The sequence below is a fragment of the Lagopus leucura genome, unplaced genomic scaffold (genome assembly GCF_019238085.1).
Source record: "Lagopus leucura isolate 7727_CA_CO unplaced genomic scaffold, USGS_WTPT01 Super-Scaffold_73, whole genome shotgun sequence".
Classification (NCBI taxonomy): Eukaryota; Metazoa; Chordata; class Aves; order Galliformes; family Phasianidae; genus Lagopus; species Lagopus leucura.
The window spans coordinates 80,661,461-80,678,221 of NW_024962252.1; the positions used below are offsets into that span (position 1 = coordinate 80,661,461).

The following is a 16,761-nucleotide window of genomic DNA, read 5'->3' on the forward strand; positions in this document are numbered from 1 at the left end:
CACTCTCTGTGTCAGAAAACTACCAGTGGGTTATGAGTCCATTCCATTCCCAACCATACACACACAGGTGGTAACTTTTCAATCTGCCGCCGCAGTATGTTTCTTAGCTTGGATGCAGGAGGAGCTGTGATCTCACAGCATGACCGCAAGCGCGCTTGGTGATGCTCACAGAGGAAGAGCTAGTTGCAGAATTTGGGTCAGCAGGGCAGTATCCTGATGAGCTGTCTGGCACAGGACCCTGGAGGCTGCAACACCTGCTGAGTGCACTAACACAGGCTTGCTGTTCCTCTATTTACCATCAAGACTTTCTTGAAGGATTTTACCTTTTCATCTCCTGTACTTGAACTACTGCTGCAGAACATCCTCCTCCTGGTGGCGTGACCCGTGCCCCTTCAGAGCGTTACTTAGGTCACACACCGAAACAAGTTTGTGCTTTGTAACTGAAAAGGATGTACAGCACGTGATGTAACTGCATATCATATTCTTTTAATTGTTTCTGAAGTAAGCTTAGTAAATAGGACTTGACATGTATATGTACGTACACACTGCAGATCTGAAGAGCAGTAAGCATGCATATATGCATTATAGTGTGGTAGTTTAACTGTGGGGGTTTTGTTATTGTTGTCCCTTTCAGAAATTGTGAATCTGTAATTTTTCATGGGCCGGTCCTCAGCCCTTTCTGCCAGGGAGGCTCAATCTATCATGTTAAAAAAAAAAAAATCAATATAAAGTCTAGAGGTTTATTTATAAAGTGGACCGTGGAGAGAGGGTGCAAAAATTCCATTAAAATGGCAGTTTAACGCTAGCTGTTTCTCTTTGGGACTAAGCTCCAATATTTTAAACTATTAAAATTGTTGTAAGTGTGCTTTTAAAGTACCACAAATCACATTAAAGCTTTCTAGTTGAAACTTGCCTTTATATACTCAGCTCATATATGTTTTTGGAAGGTCTGATGCTGCCCTGAAACATGGTTTTAGCATCCATTTTAGGGCTTTATTATAGTTAATAATCTTACAGGTTTACGCTCAAGTGAAAATACCTGGATGTGAGAATTTATTCTCCTTCAGAAGCATGAATGCACGTATGTCTTTGTGCAGATGCAGCTCTTTGCAAATTATTTCTATGAAATCTATAGGCATCCAGTGTAATTCATCAGAATTGCTTGGCTTGGCACATGTTACTTTCTTAGAAGAATTTATAAATTCAGGTGGCTGCGGGTTATTTTATTGCATACCAGTTTTCACTAGTGATGTGTTGGTCATCTACTCCATCTTTTCCATGGAAAGAAATAAATGCATCCCTCTGCTCATAAATATGATGCTGAAAGGTTTATGGGATAGTATCTGTATTAAAACTCTCAAATAGCAAAAGGAGCGGGTTTGAAGTGTAAGTTTAACCTCCTTGCGGTATCTTCCTGACTTGCTTTAATAGCTAAAGAAGATTGGTCTTGAAGTTGTTGAGTTTTAAATACAAATAGCACAGAATGGTTTTATGTACGTTGTCTTTTTTTTTTTTTTTTTCCTGGAACGAGGAGATTTATTTCCAAGGGAAGCACCATTTATTTAGTTCAGAAAATGTCTGTTAAAAGAAAAAAAAAAAAAAAAAAAAAAAAGGTGAAATCAGTTGGGCAAGAAAGAATCTGCATATTGTGGGGTTTATTTTCTGATCCATAAGGAAGTGTATGTTGAAAGGTAGAAGAACTGCACGAATCTGATCTAAAAGCAGTCTTCTTATGCTCACAAGACAAAGCAGATGTGGGGCAGCATGGCACTGTGTCAGGCTGCATAAATGAATGTGACAGGAGGCAAGAGAAACTCCAACTCACCAAACATTTGTGTGTGGTATAAATATGGGTACTGTCACGCAGTTGTATCCCTACCTACAACCAGATAACCTAATCCATCATTCCTGCATTATTCATCCATTAGTTTTTACTTTTTGTATTAAATCATAGCCTTACTGTACCTTACTTCTTGCTATCTTTGCTTGTGTGTATTTTCCTCTCGCCTGGTTGTATGAAGTTCAAGTAAAGTAACAATCCCAGTAAGCTTAAAAAAACAAGACTACTAATATCACGTTTACTGTTAAATACTATTTGAAGCTTCAAATAAAGTGGCCTATATAATTCCCATAATGTTAGAAATCTGAAAAATTCATACTTGCGTTTTGAAGGGGGGAGACTTTACAGGGAAAACATTAAAACTTAAAATAAATAAATAAATAAATAAATAAACTTATTTCTCTATTTTTCAAAGTGAAAGCAACTAAAATTTGTTTCAGAAGGTATTTTCCCTGGCTTAAAAGGAAAAGCTTTAGTTGTGTTATACAGCTCTCAGTATAACTGATCACTAGCTTCCATACTTTTCATAAAATAAGCAAGTAACATTAATGAAGATAAAGGAAAACAGCATTAGTAAAGAAAATAGAGTTACCTGCAAAGCCCTTCTAGTCTGGAGTCACCAGTCTGCCAGAAAGCATGGTTGCAGGTGGGTTAATTGGATTTGGCCAAATTGCGATTGCTGCCAGCTGAGATTGGTGGAAGCTCTTCTGCTCAGTCCCTCCTCCTCCCAGCTTCTCTATGCCTGAGAAGGGAGCAGACTGGCTTTGTCATGCTTTGGTGCTGGTGTGTTCAGGACTATGCAGAAATCTACAGGATAGGAAGCGAAGCTAGGAGACTGTTGTAGGGTCCACAAAGGAGAAAAAATAAAGAAGGATAAAGCATTGTGCTTGAGAGCCTTGCAAGGTGTTTGTTAGGGAGGGATGTTGCAATGGTGTGGTGACTGCCTGAGGTAATTTTGAAAAGTTGGTGTCCTTGAATGAAAATAAAGGTCTGTTCTTGTCCTACAGCCATTTTGCAGCACTTACGGCTGCTTTAGAAGCTATTTCTTCACTGTTCCTCTAGCTAAGCTCCTTCAGTCTATGGGTTCCTATTTCATTATGGTTTCCCATTTCATAGAATCCATTAGGTTGGGAAAGGCCTTTAAAATCAAGTCAGCCATTATAGATGTACTTTTCTCCTCTTTGCTGCGTGATTTTCTCTTGGTTTTATAGACGCCCTTTTTGATCTTTCTCTATGCTGTCTGAGGGGTATGGAAGTGTGGAAAAAGCAGATTTTTTACAAACCACTTCTGCTAGAGTAGGCCTGCTGGCTGCTATGTCTCAGTGGTGTGCTGCTGGTAGCAGTGCTCTAGGAGTGTGTCACTTTCTTGGTAACAACTGTTTCTTCACTCACTTCCTCTTCTTTCAACTGACAGGGCTATGTCCTGTCCTTCTGTAGCATAGAATCGTAGAATCATCAAAGTTGGAAAAGACGTCTAAGAGCATCTAGTCCAACTGTTCACCCATCATCAAGATTTCCCACTAAACCATTCCCCTCAGTACAACATCCAAATGCTTCTCGACCACCTCCAGGGATGATGACTCCTCTACTTTCCTGCATCTCTGGCAGGATATGGCATGAAGGGTGTGGAGCTTGTTTGTTAGAGAATCTCAGCAACTTCTGTGCTATCCCATGTATGCATGTGTTGGAGAGTTGGCTAGGCTTGATGTGGTGCTAGGACAAGCAGAATGGGCTGTGGAGGAGAACAGGATGCTTGTCTCCTTGCCTGTGGTGTTGGCCTTTTGCAAGTAGCAGAAAAAAACAATTTTTTGTTGAGCTTTGACTGTTTCTGGTGCCATCCTTGAGGAAAACAGGCTTGCAAGGTGCGCAGAGCTGGCACTGCGAGCAGCCAGCACGTACATCTTGTAATTGCTGAAATCTGTTGGATTGGAGCTGCACAGCTCAGATTTAGCTCTGGCTAGTAGCCAAAATAAGCTGTTCAGGTTTGTCCAAGGGGGAGCTGCTGATTACTTTAGCTTCTAAAATTTCCTTGTGAGCAGTGCTGCTGCTTGTTGGCTGCCCACTGGATGAGCCTCGCTGGCCAGGGCTCTGTGGCTTCACCTGTGTTCCAGTGCATCCTTGAGCTGGGGCACTGCTCCTACTGAGCCTTAGACCCTGTAAGTTTTGCTGTAACAGATATGGAGGATATGGTGATGTTCTACTCCTGCAATTAATGTAGGGAGGCTATGTGCTTTTAGGATGTTCTGGTTTTGTTTTTGTTTTTTTTTTTTGTTTTTATTTTGATACAGACATTTTGTTGACCTCAACTTAAACGGGTATCACTTGGCTGGAAAGAACTGTCCTTCTGCAAGTCTGATGCCTTCCAGGTCTGTGATCTTTACTTGACAGTGCTCTCTGAGGCATGTAATAAAGTCACTATCTTACCAGCCTGATGCAACTCCATGTGTGTTTGGTTTTGAGGAATTTCCCCACCAAATCTCTGGTTTTGCTGCTTCTGCAGGTAGTGCATTAAGGCCAGCACTGGTCCACTCCATCCTTAGGGGTAGTCTGAGCAGGGAAGAAAGGACTCCCTAGTTTTCTTTTTTTTCTTTTTCTTTTTTAATCTGCGAAGAGGAAGTGGTAGATACCAATCTTTATCTGTCACACATCCTACCATGCACATCTTGCTGATGGCCACTCAAACTATCCCCTAGCGATGCTACTCTACCATGACTAATTTCCTGTCTTTTATTTTGAAAACAGTCATCAGAGTTTGCACAGATCAGCTGGTACAGGCTCCAGTTTGTTCTATAAGTGAAAACCTAGAAAGCATACTTCAGGGAAGAGATGCAGGAGACTATTCTGTTTGTGTGTGTGTGTGTGTGTGTGTGATTTGAGGAAAGGGAGGGCAGTACTGAATGTTCAGGGTTTTAATAATTTAATTGGTGGATCTTGATTTCAAAATCAAGATTAAGTGTATTGGGATGCAAGCTCAGCCAGGTGTGAAGAGTAACCAAGCCTGTAAGAGTTAAAAATGTATACTGCTAGTTATAAATCTATAAAGCTCTGAGTGTCATTGGTGAGATGATCCACCTGTGTAATAAACACTCATGCCCTTCCTTTGCTATTTATGCAGAAGCTTGTCAGTAATATGTTGAGGACAGCACCACTTAAGTGACTGTGCACGTTAGACATAGCTGTTGGTTAAACTTTCTCAGAGATATTTTAACTAATCAGTGTGTAAGCACGTGATTTTAGCTAATTCTTTACGTGTTGTTTTTCCAGCTATAAAAATGCTCCAGGAAAGAAAAATATCATTTTTTCTCAGCAACTAATTGCTATTATAGGGAGAAAGTTTGGGGTTTTGTGTTTGTGTACATGTGCCTGCTTTAAAGCAGAATACTGATGGAACAGACATATTTGGTTGAGGTATTAGTTATTTGGTAATGTAGGGCCCAGGTATTTACATTTACTTTGTTGTATACCACTTGTTTAAAACCAAATGAATACTAACATATAGTTGGTTTATGTATGGCTGCAGATGTTGTGAAATACAAAGCACCGAGTAGAGTAACAAAAGTGAAGTTAATTGTAATAGGTTCCTAGAATTGACTGAGTTGCCTGGGGAAGTGCATTTAGAGTGACGAAAATCAAGAACGGTCCCACCTTCATCGGAGCAACTATAAAGGCAGTGGAAATCTACTAAAAGTATGTTTTTAAGGCTAATACTGTTTTGATAACTGAATACTTTTTTTTTTTTTTTTCCTCATGGATTTTTGAATTTGTTAATGGAGCTGTAAATGCTGAAGGATTTCAGTGTACTTGATAGAGTTCCTGCAGGTCGGCATCAGCCCAGCAGCTATCAGTAGAGCCTCACTTCCTCGTTGGCCAGAAACACCACCCTCATTCTTAAAAAGCTGTGGTTAAAGTGGATGGGCATTAATCTGAAATAACAGCGTTCTTGTAAAAGATCAAAATACAGATCTTTCAGACAAATTGTTTCCTAGGAATGCAAGGGGGAACAGTGAGCTAAGATGCTCCTTGGTACCAGCCTTAATCCTAACACTGACTGCAGAAAACCAAACCACTCTCCCAGAAGGCTGGGTGAATGAGGGTCAGCAAGCCCCTGGGGTGGCAGGAATCTGGCTTTCTTCATTTATTCTTATGTATTCGCAGTGTTTTGCAATGAACAGCTTCAAAATGGCTTCACTCTTTAGGAATTGTTTGATATTTAATTTGTTGGAAAAGTGAGTCTGGCAACTAGATTAATATTGTTGTGAAAGCCCTACCGCAGCATAAAATATGTCAAGTTTAAAAAAACAAAACAAAACATTTTTCCTTTTTTAATACATATAAATAAAACTACTTCCTCCTCTTTTAAAGCTGCCCTAGAAAGCAATGGCAGCAGGCTGTGGTAAGGCTGTGCCAGTCACTATCTCAACTTGAGCCTATTGAGGCTGTGCTCCAGGGCGTGTGGCTGTGTGAGAAGTGACTGGTCAGATGTGTCTCAGTTGCCCCACACTTGATATGGGTGCTTTCTGAGGTGCTGTGGTGAGATTTTGTGGGATCAGGCCATGAATGAGCTTCTCAACACGCTATCGATGCTCCTTGTCCCCTCAGGGTAAAGAACAAAATTACATACGTGCTCCTAGAAATACAGTAAATAAAAGAGCAGTCCTCCTGTGTTAATAAAGGCTGGTGCAGGTTCACCGTTATCACCGTTAAAGAAGCTTGCTGAGATTTAAAACATTTGTCCCAAGTTCTGATGATCCCAGCACCAAAATGCTGTGACGCTGGTTGTGCTGCGATGCCTTAAAGACAAGGAAAGAGACAGCAGGAAGCAAAGACACAAACTGTGCCTGCTTCTCGGATGCAGAACAAAATGACATCAGTTGTGTGCAGGCTTTGTCTAAACTTTTCATAGCATTTCTCACCATACCCACTTGCTGAAGAAAGACGCCTATGTTCAGTAATGCTGATGTGGTCATGTTCTGAACTTCTCACAGTGCTGCCGGTTGTGCAGATGTGTTACAGTAACTGCACTGAGACAGTTTCTGTTTGTATTGAAGACCTGATTAGCTAGGCAGGAATGGAGCTACAAGTTTTAATAACAAGAAGTACTGGTGAGTTTTTTTCCTCTCTGCCCATTTAAGCATATTTTACTTGCTTTTATTTGCATGTCAGCCACTGAAACAACAATATATGAAACAGTTTTAATTTAGAATCCTTTGTGGTAATGTGTTTCAGTCAAAAGTGCTGCAGAACTACTATTTAAAAGTAAATGCTCTAAAAGATCATTTTATGATCTTGGATTAGATGGAATTTTTTTTCTCCTCCTTCTGAAATTTTAACTTACTGATGAATTCTTTTCAAGTGGTTCTACTGCCTTCAGAAATAACAACCCGATACTCGGACTGTTGTGGGATAATCCTGGAACCTGTGTAGGATGTGCATTGACATACCTAAGAAACACGAGAGATAATTACAACCTTTCTTAGTCCACACACAAACACACTGCAAACATTTTTCCATGTGAAGAATGTGAACTAGTTACATTTTAGAAGCTAGATATGTATGAAAAATGGACTATAAAGGAGATGCCTATTTCAAGCAGTTTTTGATGAGATCCAGATTTAAAAAAAAAAAAATATAGCGTATTAAATTAGGCATCTTTACTAGGGTGTAAAGAAGATTTATACTGTAATGAAATATTGCTATAACCCAATTTAGAACTTGACGAATCTGGTTTTATGGGGCTGAATTATATGGGATACCTCATTATTTGAGGGGAAAAAAACTTTTATTGTTATTTTTGGCACCCTTGTCTCCTCTTTGGTTGAGTCGTGCTTTGCAGGAGCTGCTTTCGGCAAGATGTCTCAGTTGATGCTTTTCAAGGAAGCGGTGCAGGATGAAGTCATCATCAGGGATCGCAGCCTGGCGAGCCTTTCTTTCCACATGTGGTCACCGATTTCAAGTTAAAGGCTTGCAGTCCACACTGCTCCTCTGGACCAAAAACATAGGTCTCCTTGAAAGTTGTAGTTCTGCTTTACTGCCAGATGTATCTTACTGATGCTGTGTATGTGAAGCACAGCTGCACTAAGATTGCATATATACTGCTTTAAAAATGAACTTCAGAAAGTCATTTTCCTTCTTTCTTGTCTCTCCCTTTGAACTGTGTAAGTTAACACACAGTCTGTGTGTTTTCAGTATGACCTGGCATTACAGCTTGCAGCAGACCGTAAAAATGGACATTGCAGGAGAGTATTATGTGCTATATTTTGTAAGTCTGCTCAAAATTTTGGTTAGCACATACCTCATGGAACATCTTTTGAGACCACTTGCGCTGTTGTTGCTGATCACGAATACTTTCTGCACTGAGAAACAAAACTGGAAGCAAATGAAATTTGTTCATTTGACTGAAATGGAGAGCAAATTCTTGCTGGAAATATGTTTTTTTTATAGGGTAATGAGTTTCTTATGTGCAGTGTTTGTTTTCTCTACTTCTTTGGCATGCAAAATGATTGATCTCAAGCAAATTGCATATGCTTGCAGCTCCAACCATATATGCACACATTAGTGAGCATGTGACAAAGGAAAACAAAATGCATGGGTGCAGCTTTTTCTCCCCCTTCCTGGAGAGAGGAGCACAACTTCTCCCTGTGCCAACTGCAGCCTCCATGCCTCATGGTTCTGTGTGCACCTTTCCTGGCACATTGTGCATGTGGAACAGAATGGGGAGAGCGTGGCTGGTAGTTTGTGTGGTTGGGTGGAAGCTACAGAGAAAGCGCTGGCCTTCTATGGGGCCTCAAAGTACTGAGTGTTTAGAATGACTTGCTGGTAAGCAAACTTTTGGAAGTCCGCAGTTGGAACAGTCGCAGTTTGGTGTGTACTGAAAACTATTTGCTGAATTTTTGAGACCCTTTTGTTTAGTCTTTGCCCCCCACTGTTTAGACATCAGTAACCAGGTGTTATGCCTCTCTCTGGAGCCTTAAACTGCACTTTTTTTTTTCTGATGTAGTCATCGGATCAAATTATTTATAAAATGAGGACATCCTTTTGAACTTCATGTGTAAACAGTTCTCTTAAGTATGTGCACAGGCAGAGAGATCCTTGTCTGTTTATCCACAGTTGAAGCCCAGATATTAATAAATACTAATATTAAATAATGCATTTTTCCCCTCAGTCTGCATCTGAGTTCTCCCTTTAAGGCTCAGATTTCTCTTCTAGGCTGCTGTAGAAAAGCTTCCACCCCACTCTTGATGGAGGTACCAGTTACAGTACATCCCTGCTGCCGTGATTTATGTTAGGTAGGGCAAGGCAGCGAGTCCTGTCATAGTGCCTCCTGCCAGGCAATTATCATTAGAATCAAAGCCAGGGCTGCTGCCATCACTGGGGTATGCGTTTGAGCACCAGGGCTGCCACCTTTGGGCTGTGGGCTCACTCTGGGTTCATTCGCTTTGGAATTAATGGTGAGAGCTGGAAGCCTGCCCAGATGTTGTTGAATATTTGTTTGGAGCCAAGTTGGTGCTGAACTATGGTTAGTTGTGAGGCATCTCAGCAGGCAGCAGAGTGCTTTAGAGGTGGTGGTGGGACTCTCTATGTGCTCCCCCTGCTTCATCCTCCAGTGCAGGATTTGGCTGCCTGCATCTTGAGGGAGAGATACAGAAGTACGATCAGGGAGCTGTGAAGCATGATGAAAAAGGTACATATTGCATCAGTCTTACAGGTACTGGCTGCTACCAGGGCAACTTCATGTATGCTGGGGGATTTATTTTAGCTCTCTGACTTTTTTTTTTTTTTTTTTCAACACAACTTTAATCAGCTACTTAGCCAATGCCAGCAAGGTTTGCAAATCAAAACCAAATCTGAGCATAGCACTGTGCTAATCTAAGATGCACTTTGATTTCCTGCCTAGGGCTTCTCCTCCTGGCTCCGGTTTGGTGCATGTACAGTACTGTACGCTCAGAGACGTTTTAGATACAGAACTGCTCAAGAAATGTGGTGGCAGCTGCTCCAAGCTCTGTATTTGCTGTGTTTGTCACTAGCCTGCTTGCATTTAGGAAATGAATGTTTGAAGTTAGGTGGGCTGCAGAGGAGTCCTAGGTTTGTCAACATCTTACATGGAGTGGTTCTTGTTGTATCTTGTAGACTGCTTATGTTCCTACAATTAGACAAAAGTGCACTTTGTCAATAAAAATAACCCTCATAAGAAATGTTGCACGGTGCAAGTAGTGTGTGAGCAGAGTATTTTACATAGCACGTATATTTACTAATGCAATCCTGAGCAGTCTAGCTCTGCTGTTTGCCTAAAAGCAGCCCCTCAGAACGCTCTGATCTTTCACCAGCAGTGCTGTGGCTGACTTTCCTTACTGTACGGGAATCAGTGTAGAAGGGAGTTTGCAATCCATCATTAGTCTATGTTTTTCCAGACAGGTCGGCCTTCCTCTCTGTGGGAGAGTGCAAACTGCTGCTGGAGGCATGAAGGAAGGATTAGCATTCATCTTGTTCTTTTCCATCTCATAGGTATAGGGAGTTTATGAATGTGCTGCTCCTTTGGGGAGCATTTCTCCTTGCCCCAGTGTGAAGGCTGCAGAGAAGTTGGTACGACTGTGTTGGTTGTATGCCCCTGGTTCAATAGGTATGTGAAAAAGTTGAGCATGGCAGTACTCTGGGAGAAGTCAAAACTGGGGAATGGAAGGACTGATGCAAGCCTGGGGCAGTTGGTAGGAGAGCTTTCCCAGCATTCATGCATTTGAGGCCTGTCATGAGGGGGAGCTCCTGTCGATCCATCTGTCTGTCCATCTATTCCTCCATCCTTGCCCTTCAGCACCCTCCCAGTGCAAGTATCGTGGTGTTGCATGCTTTGCAGGTGATACATCTGCTGCTGTCTGCCTCCTTCCACAACAGCACCAGCCTCTCCAGCACTTCTGTTTCCCTTGAAGAACCAGCAATAGCGTTGTGGTCCCCAGGGTGTCCTGCTGCTGCCGCCAAATTAGAGTATTTCTCTCAATTAACCACCAGGCAATCCTTCTCCTCCCCATCCTAATGGGGAGTGGTTAATAGTTATCATTTGCTAATCTAGGCATCTGGAAGGTTTGTTCTCAATGGACTGCAGTCTGGAGATCTCGCTGCTTGTTCACTTTGTAGGCCCTGCAGCTGGGTGGGCTGTAGGTCCCCGTCAAGGGTTTATGGGCTGTGGCAGTCCACCTGCTGCCCTCCACACTTCCTAGCATGGACCTGGCATGGGGTGGTCTGCAGGATTGAGGCTGCTGGTGTGGCTGGTCATGGGCAGCATCACAGCACTTAGGAAACCTGACAAGCACCCTGCACAAATGCAGTGGTTTTGGCTGGATATGGTAAGGATTTTCCCTGGGGATGGCATGGGAATTGTTGCTAGCAGGCATCAGATGTGCAGAGGTCTGTACAAGAGGAGCAGTGATTCCTCTCAGAGAAAGGCAGAGGACGGGAAGCACAGCCATTCAAGGGGCTGTTGGGTCTGAATGGGGCTGTGCAGAAACACACCATGGGGCTGAGCTTCCCTGTTCAGACACGCCTGTGTTCACGTTTGTATAACCAAGATGTTATAATTGCAATATAATCAAAAGAGTAAGGCAAAGCTGTATAACCAAGATGTTATAATTGCAATATAATCAAAAGAGTAAGGCAAACAAGGATCACAAAAGAGAATAAGTAGAAGAGCTTACCCTTGGGTTGAGCTCACTAGAAGATATCAAAGAGGAGGATCTCCAGAAGAGATTCTTCCCCTCTGGTAGCCAGCTCTTAAATAGGTCCAGGAGGGGTGGAGCCTGGCTCCACCCCTTCCGGTAGCACAGGTGAATTGCCTTCACCTGTGCTCCTCTGGCTGACTCATGGCTCACCTCAGGTGATCAATCAGAGGTTCAGGCCGTGACTCAGCAGTTCCCATACAACGTTCCAGTCAGGCTCAAAGAGAACAGGAACAGCACCATCTGTGTCCCACTTTATTTTTAAATAAGGTAAAATTCTGAATGCCAACCATCTGCCAATGGCAGCACATCCAATGTGTGTCCTCTTGTCCGAGGTGGAGAAGGGACATGGCGTAGTGGATGAGAGAGCTGCAGATGTGTGGGCCAGCTGCTGGGCCACAGCAGCACTGTGGTATGGCCTGGTGTCTGCACTGCTGCCTTCTGTTGTGCCATAATAGTAGTACACAGCAGAAAAGGACTCGGTTCCCTTCCCATTGGTAGGATCGACAGCACTTCATTTGGGAAACTCAGGAGAAGGTGTTAGCGTTTCTGTGGAGGGTGTGCAATGTTGGTGTGGTTTGGAACTGCCAGACTGATGAATGAGACAAGGAGATAGTCATCACTTTTTTTTTTTCCCCCTTGTAGCCTGGTCACAGGGCATAATGTTGCTTTGGAAACAGTTTAGATTGTGGTTTTGTACAAGTTGGCTATTAAAATAGGTCCGCTATCTTGATGGGAGATAGTATGAGCCCTTAGCCTGCTGCAGGAATTGAGCAGACTCATTTTGCTTTCATAATTTTCCTCCCAGGTCCCCTCAGCAAATTCCCCATCGGTTTTGATTTGCTTCTGAAAGTGCTTTTCCTGAAGTCAACAAGCCTTGTTCAGTGCAGTACTTCTGTATCAAGTGCTGAGTCTGGTCCCATAGATCTGGGTGAATGTCAGCACTAATAGGGCAGTAGAGAGTTAAAAATAATTAAATATATATATATATATATATAAATAAAAATTAAAATATTTACATTGGAAGCTGCAAAGCATTTGCTCTTTGAATAAAACAAAATTCCCCATTGTTCTTGTACAGTTGTTGCAGTCTGTCTGAAAATAGCCAGAAAGAGGTTGAGCCATGAGGAAAGTCAGGGCTGGCAGGAGAATAGGAGGACAGTGATACTCTGCTGGCCAGTGGCTTTCCAATTCCTCAGACATTTTCTGTCGTGAGAGCTAAAGACTCCACTGTACAAAAAAGTACCTTCAGTGAGATGATGTTGTTAAGGTGTTTCTGGTAATGCCAAAACCAAAATGATCAGTGGCCTTATGAATAAAAAGTATTTCTGAATGAAGCAAATGGCAACTGAGAAGAGGAAATAAGAGGAGTGAGTAAGCTGCGTCAGTGAAGATGAGGAAATTGTGTTCAGTGTATGACAGGTTTCTTTTTAGCTCTACAAGCCAGTGCTAATTTACACATAACAAAAAGAAAGTATACCACAGAACAGCCTCAGGACCCCAGCTCACAGCAGCCCTCCTTACTGGGGACCTGAGTACCTTTTTGTCCTGCTGGTGGGGAGGTGGTGGCATGAGTTTGTGCTGTCAGCATGGGAATGCTCTTTGCAGAGTCATTACAGCAAACATAAGTGAACATGAAAATAATTAGCTTTCAGTCCTTCAATTCCTGCCATATCTCCCCTCGGATAACTGGGCTGAGAAATGAGTCTTAAAAAGACACCATCCCTATTCTCTTGAAGTGTCCCACTTCATGTACATGTTTCTGATCTTTTTCAACCTGGCAGTGGACTAACAAGTTCTGGTGCTGGTGGGCAGAGCAATGAAAGTGTTAACAGGGCATGTGGAGGGGTTTGTCTGGTGGTATTTTAGCTCCTTGGCACACACTTCTCTCTCTAGGCAGTCTCTTGAGCTTTTCAAGGTGTTTTTATTCAACTGGAAGTCTCCTGTCTGCCCTTCTGGCTCACTGGCTGAGTTTTGCAGGTCATGCCTCCTTTACTTAACTGTGTCATGGCAGAGTTTGCTGTTGCTGTCGGAGCCCAAGTCTATCACAGTTTTGAACAATTAATTCTAACGTTGCAGCATTGTTCGTGATACTCTTTTGGGATTTGAGGTATGCTAAATTGCATTATGCTTACCTGAAGAAACTTTGTTTCCTTGAAAGATTGGTTTGTAAGGGTGGTAAAAAAAAATTAAATGCACTTGATCAGAGTAGGCATCATTTAAAGTTTGCATGAGAGCTTTGTTCCATCCATGTCTTGCATGCTTTGCCGTATTTAAGAAAGTCTGTTCTGACAGTTTTTTGGCCTGCAGATAAAAGGTGCAATGTACCCTGGTTTGATATGCTGACAGAAAATTGTCTCCACAATGTATAAGGCTGCTGTGATTATTTCTAACCATTACCATTGGTCTCATTTTACCACTGTGCACATTATATAATTTGATGTTCATTTAATTTAATGAGAGGATGCTGCAGACTTATTTATGACTCGGGAGGGCAACCTGTATGCCTTGGCCACCTCTGTTAACCTTTCCAAAGGAGGAAGAGCATGTTTCTTACAGAACATGTTACAACATCATTAATACCTTTATATCCAGGTTTCCCAGATTGCTGCAGACAGGAGGGCGATTTGCCTGGGGTGCAGATTATACTGGAATGGAAATAGAAGTTTGACTTCTTTCTTGAATTGCTTGTTAGTCTTTTGTTGTAAAGTTATGGCGTGGTATTAATGGACTTTTCCTTTTGTTGCAGATGGAATTTTGTGACTGGCTGGATTCTGAATAGGGCAAGGAGATGTGTCTGATAAGGTAAGAGAGAGGGTAAGATAAACATCTTACACGAAACAGTCTCACTGGTCTTGCATTCTGGTTGGAGACAACTATTTCATTCCCTGTCAAAAGTCTGCAAATGACTGAGGTGCTTATTTGTACGTTGTCTGTTGCTGATCCTCTGAGCAGAGATTGTTTTGGTTCTATCTAGCTTCTGTCCCTCTCCTTTCTCCTGGTGGATTGATGTACAAAGTCTAGACAATAGAAATGCCAGTCTTTCAGGTGTGGGTTTTAGGCAGATTGGTTATACCTATCTTAGCATTGTAGAGCTTTCTTAAAGTTACAAGTGGGGTAAAAACCTTTTTGTTTAGGTTTGGGATTTTCCCTCCTTCCCTCAGGATATTTGAAAAGTAAAAAGATCTTTGAGCTGTTTTAGCTTCTATGCTTTGAAACTTGTTTTTCCTGTTGCAATATTTTCAAAAGCAGATAGTTTTTATTAAGATAGAATGTGTATGAGTTAATACCTCTAGGTCTGAGTGTGAAACAAGAATTTTCTGTCACTGGTGTTCTGAAGGAAGCTGTATGTTTGCTGATTTTTAATAGCAACATTTAAAAGAAAAAGATGGGTTCAGATAGAAACTGGAAGATAAAAAGTTTCTGGTCCAGATGCTTTCACTGGTGGAGAGGGCTAGGTGTCTTTAAAGTTGGAAATGTTGGAATAACCATACTGGAACAACAAACAGCTGAAGATAGAAGTAGTTTGATGCAGGCACTATTTTTCAACTTGCAGTCCATCTAACTTGTCACTTATCCTGCTCATTCATTTATGTATTTCATTTTGTCTCCTGCTGTCCTGCGCTTTGTGTAACTCACAGGCCTCAAAATCCCTATTGTTCTTTGAGGCTGTTGGTTGGAAAGTGTAGTGAAAAGAGCTGAATGCATTATGTCATTACAAGAGGATCAGGACTAAAAGCCTTTTTCCTTTGATTCAGAGATTTAGCTCTTGTAGCCAGACTTGATTTATTTTTTTTCCATTTCAGTTTTGTTTGCATAGCGGAGTTGGAGGGTGGCTACCCATGCAAGAATTGAAAACTAAGGTGGCTCTTAGCCCAGCATGGAGTATGCAAGAATCAAAGGCTCACTTGTTTCTTAGTATTCAGCCAATGTCAGACCTTTTCCTCTTTGTCCATTCAAACCACACCCTTTCACACCACCATTGAGTTGCACTATGAATATGTAATTTAATGTCTCAGGAGGCCACCTTTGAGTAGACAGTGTGCACATAGCTGGTAAAATATAGCTCTTCAGGTGAGAGGTCTGGCAGTCTGCAGTGCTATTATGTAAATGCATACTTTGCTTGTTATGTAAACCATCTTCTTCACTCGCACATGTTGGAACTGGCCTACCTGTGTTCCAAGAGTGGATAATTACATCTGCATTCAGGACTTCTTAGAGTGTTCAGCTCAGCTGAACTACCATCCCCTTGTGTGTTGACCACGTGTCACCGTGATGGTGACCACAGCCATGGTGTTGCCGTTGCCCATGCACAGCCAGTGTGTGGAGTCAAACACAGGTTAACTATGAATGCTTGTGTTCAAGCTGGTTTGGTCTAGCAAATTCTGTTGATTTTGGAAATAATTTTATTTTTCTGGTGCGAATGCAGTGCTTTTGTGTGCGCTGCTTTTGCACACAACTTGGACTGTGCCTCAGTACTCACTCAGCTGCTTGCTTTCCTAAGGCATTGCTCCTAATGCTTACTGGATTGATGTAACTCATTCATTTGATTTTTTGTTTAAAGCATTGCTCTATGCTGCAAAGTGGATATTCATGAATCTGTGCTCTTTAACCTGTGCAGTTTGATTTTTTTTTTTTTCTTTTTTACTTGCTCTCTCCTTATCTTATAAAACAGCCACTGAGGGACCTTTGCATCTTGAGCATCTTCTGCAGCTTAAGGCATTGACACCTTTTCTCACCGTGGCTTTATTGCCAGCCCCAGGCAGGTACGAATAGCGAGTCAGGTCCCTAGAAATCATAGAATTGGCTTTGAAATGAGATTCTCAGAGAGCGAAGTTAGCACTTCCCTCTGGCTCTCATCTTTTACCTCTAGAAGACTGTGTCCTCACTTCATGTGATACCATTTCAGGGTTGAAATTAATCTGGAGCTATGAATGTCTGTGCCTTATTCTCTTCTCTTGGCTTTCAGAGGGGCTTCATTTGTTCCTTCCCCAGCAGCCTGGGGCAGAAAGGTGCCACTGTCCTACTTCCTATCTTCCTGCCTCACAGGAAGAAGTGAACGGTCCTGTTCAAACTCTTGCCACCATTGTCAGCTGTTCCTTGTTCTTATGTGTGTGTAGTTTTAATGGATATTTCCTAACCTGTTCCCTGCTACCACTCCTTCTGCTGTATGATGAAACATTCACGAGATCATCGTGAGACACGATGGATGCCAGA

General features: G+C 42.1%; 1 protein-coding gene across 5 annotated transcripts in view; it reads left to right on the top strand.

Annotated features, from left to right (window-relative positions):
- Nucleotides 1-16,761, top strand: part of TRERF1 (transcriptional regulating factor 1) — a 100,417-nt gene that overhangs the window by 14,097 nt on the left and 69,559 nt on the right. For all 5 annotated transcript variants that reach the window (XM_042885924.1, XM_042885914.1, XM_042885945.1 and 2 more), the window contains exon 2: nt 14,294-14,349. The gene's annotated coding sequence lies outside the window, so the exon portion shown is untranslated. The remainder of the gene's footprint in view (nt 1-14,293; nt 14,350-16,761) is intronic.